The sequence below is a fragment of the Penaeus japonicus genome, unplaced genomic scaffold (genome assembly GCF_977035675.1).
Source record: "Penaeus japonicus unplaced genomic scaffold, GWHDUDI00000001_assembly GWHDUDI00000018, whole genome shotgun sequence".
NCBI classification, from domain to species: Eukaryota; Metazoa; Arthropoda; class Malacostraca; order Decapoda; family Penaeidae; genus Penaeus; species Penaeus japonicus.
In genome coordinates this window covers 41,845,053-41,855,331 of record NW_028234420.1, presented here as the reverse complement: position 1 = coordinate 41,855,331, position 10,279 = coordinate 41,845,053, and positions in this window count along the sequence as shown.

The window sequence follows — 10,279 nt, the reverse complement described above, 5'->3', positions numbered from 1 at the left end:
GGGGCGTTGACCACGTGGGGCTCCTCTTGTGTCTGTGTTTATTTCTTTGTTTGTTTTTTTGTGTGCAGGATAGGGGAGGGGAGGGGAGGGGAAGGGGGGCGAGGGAGATTAGATGGAGGAGGTGGGGGGGGTGATTAGATGGAGGGGTGGGGGGGGGGTGGGGGTGATAACTCAAGCTTGGAGTCTAAGTTCTCTCGTTTCGTTCGTTCCTCTACTTCTTTCTGTTCCTGCTTTTTCGCTTCTTTTATTTCCTTTCCTCTTGAATTCATTTCTTTCCTTCCTTTTCCCTCCACTTCTGTTTCTATATCTTCCCTCCACTTTTGTCCCTCTCTTTCCCTCCACTTCCCTATTTCCCCGCCCTTCCCTTTCTTGCCTTTTCCATCCCTCTTCTTTCTCTTCACTTCTCCCTTCCTTTTTTCTTCTCCCTCTCCCTCCCCCTTCCTCCGTCTTTCCATCTTTCTCCCTACTCCCCCTTTTAGCCCTTCCTTCTCCCCCTCCCTCCTCTTCCTTTCTCCCTCCCCCTCCCTTCTCTTCCCTTCTTCCTCCCTCACCCCCCCCTCTTCCATTCTGCCTCCATAATCTTCCCCTCTATCCCTTCCTTCTCCCCCTCCCTCCTCTATCCTTCTTTCTCTCCCTCCCCTCCACTTCCCTACTCCCCCCCTCTTCCTTTCTCCACTCCTCCCCTATTCCCTTCTCCCTCCCCCCATCTTCCCCTCTTCCTCCCCATCCTTCCTCTTCCCTTCCCCCTCACCTTCTTCTTCTTCTTCTTTTCTCCCTTCTCCCTCCCCTCTCCCCACCCCCACTCCCCCCTCCCACCCCTCCACTTCTGTTCCTATCTCTTCCCTCCACTTTTGTCTCTTCCTCTTCCATCCACTTTTGTCCCTCGCTTTTCCCTCCACTTTTGTCTCTTCCTCTTCCATCCACTTTTGTCCCTCGCTTTTCCCTCCACTTTTGTCTCTTCCTCTTCCCTCCACTTTTGTCCCTTGCTTTTTCCTCCACTTTTGTCCCTTCGTCTTCTTCCCACTTTTGTCCCTCGCTTTTCCCTCCACTTTTGTCTCTTCCTTTTCCCTCCATTTTTGTTCCTCCCTTTTCCTTCCACTTCTGTGTCTTCCTCTTCCTTCCACTTTTATCCCTCGCTTTTCCTTCCACTTCTGTCTCTTCCTCTTCCTTCCATTTTTGTCCCACGCTTTTCCCTCCACTTCTGTCCCTCGCTTTTCCCTCCACTTCTGTCTCTTCCTCTTCCCTCCATTTTTGTCCCTCGCTTTTCCCTCCACTTCTGTCTCTTCCTCTTCCCTCCGATTCTCTGCATCTCTCTTTTCCATCTGTCTTTATCATACTCTTACTTTGTCATTCAGTTATTCTTCCCTCCTTCCCTCCCACTTCATCCTTCCCTCCATTTCTCCTAGTCTTTCCTTCTTTCCTCTATCTTTTCTTTCCACTAATCCTCTCCCTTCCCTCCTACTTCCTTCTCTCTCTCCCTCCCCCTCCTCCTCCGATTTCCCCAATTCCCTCTCCCTCTATCTCGTACTTCTCCCCCTTCTACTTCCCTCCCTCCCTCCCTCTCCAACTCCCTACTTCTTCTCCCTCCTGCTCCCACTCCCTACTTCTCCCCTCTCCTTCCCTCCCTCCCTCCCTCTCCCACTCCCTCTCTCTCCCTCCTGCTTCCCCGTCTCCCTCTCCCACTCCCTCCCTCTCCCACTCCCTACTTCTTCTCCCTCCTACTCCCCCCTCTCCTTCTCCCTCCCCCTCCTACTTCCCCCCTCCCTCCCTCTCCCCCCTCCTGCTTCCCCCTCTCCTTCTCTTTCCCCCTCCTACTTCCCCCTTCCCTCCCCCTCCTACTCCCTACTTCTTCTCCCTCCTACTTCCCCCTCTCTTTCTCCCTCCCCCTCCTACTTCTCTCCCTCCCTCCCTCTCCCTACTTCTCTCCCTCCCTCCCTCTCCCACTCCCTACTTCTTCTCCCTCCTACTTCCCCCTCCCTTTCTCCCTCCCCCTCCTACTATTCTCCCCCTCTCCCTTTCCTGAAAAAAAGTTCAGAAAACAAAAGTTCGAGAAAATTCCGTGTAGCGCTTTTGCAAATTTAGTTCTTCGAACTTTTTCTCTCCTCTTTCTTTCGTCCTTTCTTATTCCTTACTCCTCCCCCTCCCCCTTCCTTCTTTCCCTCCCTCCCCCGCCTTTCTTCCTTCCATTTCCTTCCTCCCCCTTCTCAATTCTTCCCTCCTTCCCTCCCACTTCCCTTTCATCCTTCCTTCTTTTTCCGCTTATTTTATCCCTTATATTATCTCCTTCTTTGCTCTCTCCTTCCCCCCTATTCCACTTCTACCCTCCCCTTCCCTCCCCCTTCTCGTTTCCCCACAAACCTTCACTCTCACTCCCCTCCCCCTCCTCCTTCCCTCCATTCCCCCTCCCACCTTCACCCCCTTACACACTTCCCTCATCTTTTGCTCTCCCCTCTTTATTCTTTATCCCTTCATCCCTCCTTCCTTCCCCTCTTACTCCCTTCCTTAATCCTTTATGCCATTCCTTTCCTCCCTAGGGAACTCTCTCTCTTAAATTAGGGGTTCCCCTCTATTCCCCTCCCTTACCCACATCCTTCTTACCTCCTCATCCCTTCCCCCCATCATCCCTCCCTTCCCCCCTCCTCCCTCCCTCTCCCCACCCTCCTCCCTCAACCCACTCATCCCTTCCTCCCCCCTCCCTCCTCCCTCAACCCCCTCCCCCCTCCCCCCGAGCAGGGATTTCCCCTCATCACGGTCATGCAGCCATCATAGAGATCGTGTGCACCGATGAACGATTATGACATGACACTGATTCTGTATATCTTTTGATTTTTTTTTTCATTTTTCGTTTATTCTGCTCCTATTTCTTTGTTATTTTTTCACTTTGTATTTTCGTGAATAAGGAAATAAGCAAATGAATAAACGAATGAAAGATTCAGATTAATAAGTAAGCAAAGGAATACAGAAATATACCAATAGATACACATCCTTCTCATTATCGTTAGTAATGTATGAATGTATATATGTATGTATTTATGTATGTATGATTATAGGTATTTATGTGCGTATTTGCAATTTTCTATCTTGAATGAATAATAGAAAGTGATAGGGAATAATGGAAAATAATAGGAAATGGTCGAAAATTGATATATACAATAATTAGAAATTATAGGAAATAACAGAAAGTTAAAAGAAATGATTGGAAAATATAGGAAATAATTAGAAATTATTGGAAATGACAAGAAATTATAGGAAATATTTGGCAATTATCGAAAATGATTGGAATTTGTAGGAACAGGGAAAATATCCGGAATTATAGGAAAATAATTGAAAATAAAAGAAATGAAGATAAGATTGAATATAGGAAATGATTGGAAATAATTTGAAAGAGTAGGAAAATGATAAAAACATTGTAATAGGAGATAATGGGAATTTAATAACGAAAGAGGATAAGATACGGGAAAAAGTAAACAAATAATAATAGGAATACAGGAAAAAAAACAAGTAAAAAAAATAAACAAAGACGTAAACACAAGGAATCAGTAAATAAGATAAAAAACAAAAACAAAAAAACAAGAAAGATCGTAAAGAAACAGGAAGGAAAAAAATGAGAAGAATACGATAAAATATATAAAAAAGAACACGTGAACAGAAAACGTAAGAAAAATAATATAGGAAATACGATAAGATTAGAAAAGAAGGAGAGGGAAAAAACACACAAAAAATGAAGAATGTAAGTAAGAAACGTAAAAAATGAAGAATATAAGTAAGAAACGTAAAAAATGAAGAATATAAGTAAGATACGTAGAAAAAAAAACAATTGAAACTATAAAAAGCCTCCCGCCACAATGCATAGGGAGAGACCACGGGATCAAAATGAATTCAGCGGCTTAGAATTTTATCCTAGAAGACTAACTGCTTGATCGTTAGCCATTCCTTTTCACTCTACGAAGGATTTTTATTTTTCTGGTTCCTTCTATCTAGATATTTAGTTGCATTGTTTTTCGTTTTTCTATTTTTGTTTTTGTTTATCAGTCTGTCTCTGTGTCTCTTTCTGTGTCTGTTTCTCTCCATATCTTTCTTTCTTTCTTTTTCTCTCTCTCCCTGCCTCTCTTTCTCTCTCTCTCTCTACTCTCTTTCTCTCTCTCTCTCTCTCTGTCTCTCTCTCTCTCTCTCTCTCTCTCTCTCTCTCTACTCTCTCTCTCTCTCATTCTCTCTCTCTCTTTCTCTCCTCCATCTCCTCATCTCCTTCGTTCCAAATTTTCTCCTTTTTGATGTCCACTGAAATCCTTATATATCCACGCTCTTCCTATCAACGCACCTCCTCCCCATATCCTCCCTGTCAAACATTATTCACCTGTCCGAGTTACCTGTCACCTGTCAATCAGTCAAATGCTTCTCACGTAATCGCTTCTGTGACTTTTATTTTCCTGTTTTATCAGTCTATCGCTTCATTCATCTATTTATATCACATATTATTGTATATTTTTGGGGTTTATTTTCAGATGAATATACAAAGATCGTGATAAAATAAATAATAGATTATAAAGTTTGGATTATTATAGAGTGTGGAGTAAAGTGGATGTGGATCTGTGCTGAAGTGGATTGCATGTGGAGTCAGAAGTTACGTATTCATATCATACCGAAAATGTCATATAACCTATTAAGATATATACAAAAATCAATCGGTTATTGCCTCATAGAATCATTAAATATAATGAAACATTGCCGTTGAAGTTAGAATACTGAGACATAGTTGCTAAAGTTAGAATGTAAAACACATTCGCTGAAGTTACAATACTGAAACTTTCTCACTCCCCCCTTCACCACCTTACCCCTTCCTCCCCTCTTTGGCCATTCCCTCCTCTTCTTTATCCCTTCATCCCTCCTTCCTTCCCCTCCCACCTTCCTCCCCCTCTTACCCCCTTCCTTAATCCTTTTATCCCACCACCTTCTTCATCCCTATCCTAACCTCTCCCTCTCTCTTTTATCACCCCTTCCCCCTCTCATTCCATCCCTTACCCCCCACATCCCTTCCTCCTCCCTCAAAAAAATAAACAAATCAAAACAAAAAATAACATACCCTCAAAAAAAAACAAAACAAAAAAAATAAAAAAAGAAAGAAAAACCAACCTCAAAACTCAAAATAAAAAAAACAACAACCTCCAAAAGAAAAAACAAAAAAAAAAAAGACAACAACAAAAAACAAAAGAACAACAAAAAACAAAAAACAAAACAACAACCCCACCTCATCCCTCCCTTCCCCCCCTCATCCCTCCCTTCCCCCCTCCCCCTCCCTCAACCCCCTCCCCCTCCCCCCAAGCAGGGATTTCCCCTCATCACGGTCATGCAGCCATCATAGAGATCGTGTGTGCACCGGTGAACGATTATGACATGACATGACACTGATTCTGGATATCTTTTTATTTTTTATTTATTTATTTTTTTTTTATTCTGCTCCTTTTTCTTTGTTATTTTTTCACTGTGTATTTTCGTGAATAGGGAAATAAGCAAATGAATAAACGAATAAAAGAGTCAGATTAATAAGTAAGCAAAGGAATATAGAAATATACCAATAGATACACATCCTTCTCATTATCGTTAGTAATGTATGAATGTATATATGTATGTATTTATGTATGTATGATTATAGGTATTTATGTGCGTATTTGTAATTTTCTATCTTGAATGAATAATAGCAAGTGATAGGGAATAATGGAAAATAAAAAAGGAAATGGTCGAAAATTGATATATACAATAATTAGAAATTATAGAAAATAACTGGACATTATATGACTTAATTGGAAATTATAGGAAATAACAGAAAGTTAAAAGAAATGATTGGAAAATATAGGAAATAATTAGAAATTATTGGAAATGACAAGAAACTATAGGAAATATTTGGCAATTATCGAAAATGATTGGAATTTGTAGGAAGTAACAGGGAAATATACGGAATTATAGGAAATAATTGAAAATATAAGAAATAAGAGGATATGATTGGAAATTATAGGAAATGATTGGAAATCATTTGAAAGAGTAGGAAAATGATAAAAACATTGTAATAGGAGATAATGGGAATTTAATAACGAAAGAGGATAAGATACGGGAAAAAGTAAACAAATAATAATAGGAATACAGGAAAAAAACAAGTAAAACAATAAACAAAGACGTAAACACAAGGAATCAGTAAATAAGATAAAAAAGCAAAAACAAAAAAACAAGAAAGATCGTAAAGAAACAGGAAGGAAAATATGAGAAGAATACGATAAAACATAAAAAAGAACACGCGAAAAGAAAACGTAAGAAAAATAATATAGGAAATACGATAAGATTAGAAAAGAAGGAGAGGGAAAAAAACACACAAAAAATGAAGAATATAAGTAAGAAACGTAGTTTTTTTTTTTTTTTTTTTAACTATAAAAGGCCTCACGCCACAATGCATAGGAAGAGACCACGGGATCAAAATGAATTCCGCGACTTAGAATTTTATCCTAGAAGACTAACTGCTTGATCGTTAGCAATTCCTTTTCACTCTACGAAGGATTTTTATTTTTCTGGTTCCTTCTATCTAGATATTATTTTTCGTTTCTCTATTTTTTTTTTTTTTTTTTTATCTGAGTCTGTTTCTGTCATTGTGACTGTATCTACCTCTCTTTCTCGACATCTCTCTCTTTTTTTTCTTTTTCTCTCTCTCCCTGCCTCTCTCTCTCTCTCTCTTTCTCTCTCTCTCTCTTTCTCTCTCTGCCTCTCTTTCTCTCTCTCTCTCTCTGTCTCTCTCTCTCTACTCTCTCTCTCTCTCTCTCTCTCTCTCTCTCTCTGCCTCTCTTTCTCTCTCTCTCTCTCTCTCTCTCTCTCTCTCTCTCTCTACTCTCTCTCTCTCTCTCTCTCTCTCTCTCTCTCTCTCTACTCTCTACTCTCTCTCTCTCTACTCTCTCTCTCTCTCTCTCTCTCTCTCTCTCTCTCTCTCTCTCTCTTTTTCTCCTCATCTCCTTCGTTCCAAATTTTCTCCTTTTTGATGTCCACTGAAATCCTTATATATCCACGCTCTTTATATCAACGGACCTCCTCCCCATATCCTCCCTGTCAAACATTATTCACCTGTCCGAGTTATCTGTCACCTGTCAATCAGTCAAATGCTTCTCACGTAATCGCTTCTGTGACTTTTATTTTCCTGTTTTATCAGTCTATCGCTTCATTCATCTATTTATATCACATATTATTGTATATTTTTGGGGTTTATTTTCAGATGAATATACAAAGATCGTGATAAAATAAATAATAGATTATAAAGTTTGGATTATTATAGAGTGTGGAGTAAAGTGGATGTGGATCTGTGCTGAAGTGGATTGCATGTGGAGTCAGAAGTTACGTATTCATATCATACCGAAAATGTCATATAACCTATTAAAATAAATACAAAAATCAATTGGTTATTGCCTCATAGAATCATTAAATATAATGAATCATTGCCGTTGAAGTTAGAATACTGAAACATAGTTGCTGAAGTTAGAATAATAAAACACATTCGCTGATGTTAGAATACAGAAAAATTCTCACAGAAGTTAGAATAACAAAACACATTCGCTGAAGTTAGAATACAGAAACATTCTCACTGAAGTTAGAATAACAAAACACATTCGGTGAAGTTAGAACACAGAAACAATCTCACTGAAGCAAGAATAGTAACTACCCACTTCCACAATAGCGAAACATTCTCACAAAAAATAGAACAATAAAACACAGAAGAGTCACAGAAGTTAGAACAGATAAACACAAAATCGTAAAAAAAAAGTTAGAATGCTTGTACGCCGCCTATGACATGGATCAGAGGATTAGTGAGTTTAATATGCTGAATGTGGAGCTTAAAGTTGCTAGCAGGAGTGTGGACTAAAGGATATAGTGTTCATTTGTTTTGTTGTTCAGGATAAAGGGAAAGGCGTGAGAGAGGGGGATTGGATAGGAAGAGAGAGAGGTAATAAATGGAGGGAGAGAAGGGAGAGGTAATAAACGGAGGGGGAGAAGAGAGCGGTGATGAATGGAGGGAGAGAAGGGAGAGGTAATAAATGGATGGTGAAAAGAGAGAGAGGTAATAAATGGAGGGAGAGAAGAGAGAGGTAATAAATGGAGGGAGAGAAGAGAGAGGTAATGAATGGAGGGAGAGAAGAGAGAGGTAATAAATGGAGGGAGAGAAGAGAGAGGTAATAAATGGAGGGAGAGAAGAGAGAGGTAATGAATAGAGGGAGAGAAGAGAGAGAGGTAATAAATGGAGGGAGAGAAGAGATAGGTAATAAATGGAGGAAAAGAAGAGAGAGGTAATAAATGGAGGGAGAGAAAAGAGGGGTAATAAATGGAGGAAGAGAAGAGAGAGGTATTTAATGGAGGAAGAGAAGAGAGAGTAAAGAGGAGAGGGAGAAGGCAGAGGGAGAAAGAAGGAATAGATGAAGGAGACGAGAGAGATGGGAAGATTAAAAAAGGGGATGGAAGAGGAAGAGAGAGGGAATAAATGGAGGAAGAGAGAGAGGAAAGAGGAGAGGGAGGAGGGAGAGGGAGAAAGAAGGAGTAAATGGAAGAAGAGAGAGAGGAAAAGGGAAAGGAAGAAAGGGAGAAGGAGAAAGAAGGAGTAAATGGAAGAGATATAGAAGAGAAGAGAGGGAAAAGGGAGAAGGAGAAAGAGGGAGTAAATGGAAGAGATAGATAGAAGAGAAGAGAGGGAAAAGGGAGAAGGAGATAGAGAGAATATACGAAGGAGGAGAAAGATGGGAAGAATAAGAAGAGGATGAAAGAGAGAGAAAGAGCGAGAGAGAAAGAAGGGAGAAGGAGAAATAGGGAATGGATGGAAGAAAAGAGAGAGAAGGAGATGAAGGAAGGGGAAGGAGAAAGAGGGAATACATAGGGAAGGAGGGCGAAATAAGAGATAAAAAGTGAATGGGAGAAGATAAGAAGTAATGAATGGCTGAGACAGACAAGGTAGAGAAGAAGAGGATAGGAGAAATAGAGAGGAAATAAATAAATAGAGTAGAAAGATACGAAAGATAGAAAGATTGGAAGATACAAAGCATGAGAATTGTGAAAAAGACGAGAAGGGCGAGAAATACCAAATGATTAGATAAGAGGAAGAAAAAAAGATAAAGATAATGATTCTGAAAGAGAGAGGACAAGACAAGAAGAGTGAGCTGTATTACTGAGATTCAAGCTTGTATCAGCGCGTCACAATTAGGTTTCATGTATTACCCTACGAATCTCTAATGAAGAATAAGAATAAGAAGAGGAGAGAGAGAGAAAGAGAGAGAGAGAGAGAGAGAGAGAGAGAGAGAGCTCGCTGCGGCTCTCGCTCTCCTCTCTCTCTCTCTCTCGCTCGCTCTGACCGCTCTCTACTGCGCCAGCTCGCGTCGGCGCTCTCTACTCCCGCCCTATCGCTGCGCGCTCCCCCACGAGAGAGAGAGAGAGAGAGAGAGAGAGAGAGAGAGAGAGAGAGAGAGAGAAAGAGAGAGAGAGAAAGAGAGAGAGAGAGAGAGAGAGAAAGAAAGAGAGAGAGAGAGAAACATAGATATAGAAAAGGATACAGACAAACAGATAACCAGAAAGATAATCAACAGACAGACACACAAACCACGTAATAAAACTGAAAGAAAAAAAAGAGATCTATCATGCAATATCAACTGAATATGCAACTGAATATCAATTCATCCCATCTGCAGTTCAGAACACTCGATATGATTAAAGATCATCATTAAACGAATTCTCGACTCACCTTTGAAATAAATTTAGTATTAGAACCTAAAAAAAAGTGAACAAACATGGATATATACTCTTAGAATATATATATATATATATAAAAAGAACATATATATATATATATATATATATATATATATATATAATATATATTATATATATATATATATATATATATATAATTTATCTATCAATTGATCTAATGAAGGCCCGCCGTTGCGTAATGGGTGAGGATAATGATTTTTAGGGCCATTGTTGCTCATGTTTACTCACAGTGTTGCAAATGACTGGGATGATGATGCCAATGTTGTTAATATGATTGCTATCAACAGCATGTCATTTTCGTTATGAAATGTTAAAAGAAGGATATGCTACTTCATGTTTAAACTGTAAATATGTGTAATATGTATATATATAAATGTATGTATATATATAAAAGTTATATATATATATGTATATATATATACTTTATATGTATATGATAGTATATATATATATATATAATATATATATATATAATATATATATATATATAGTATATATA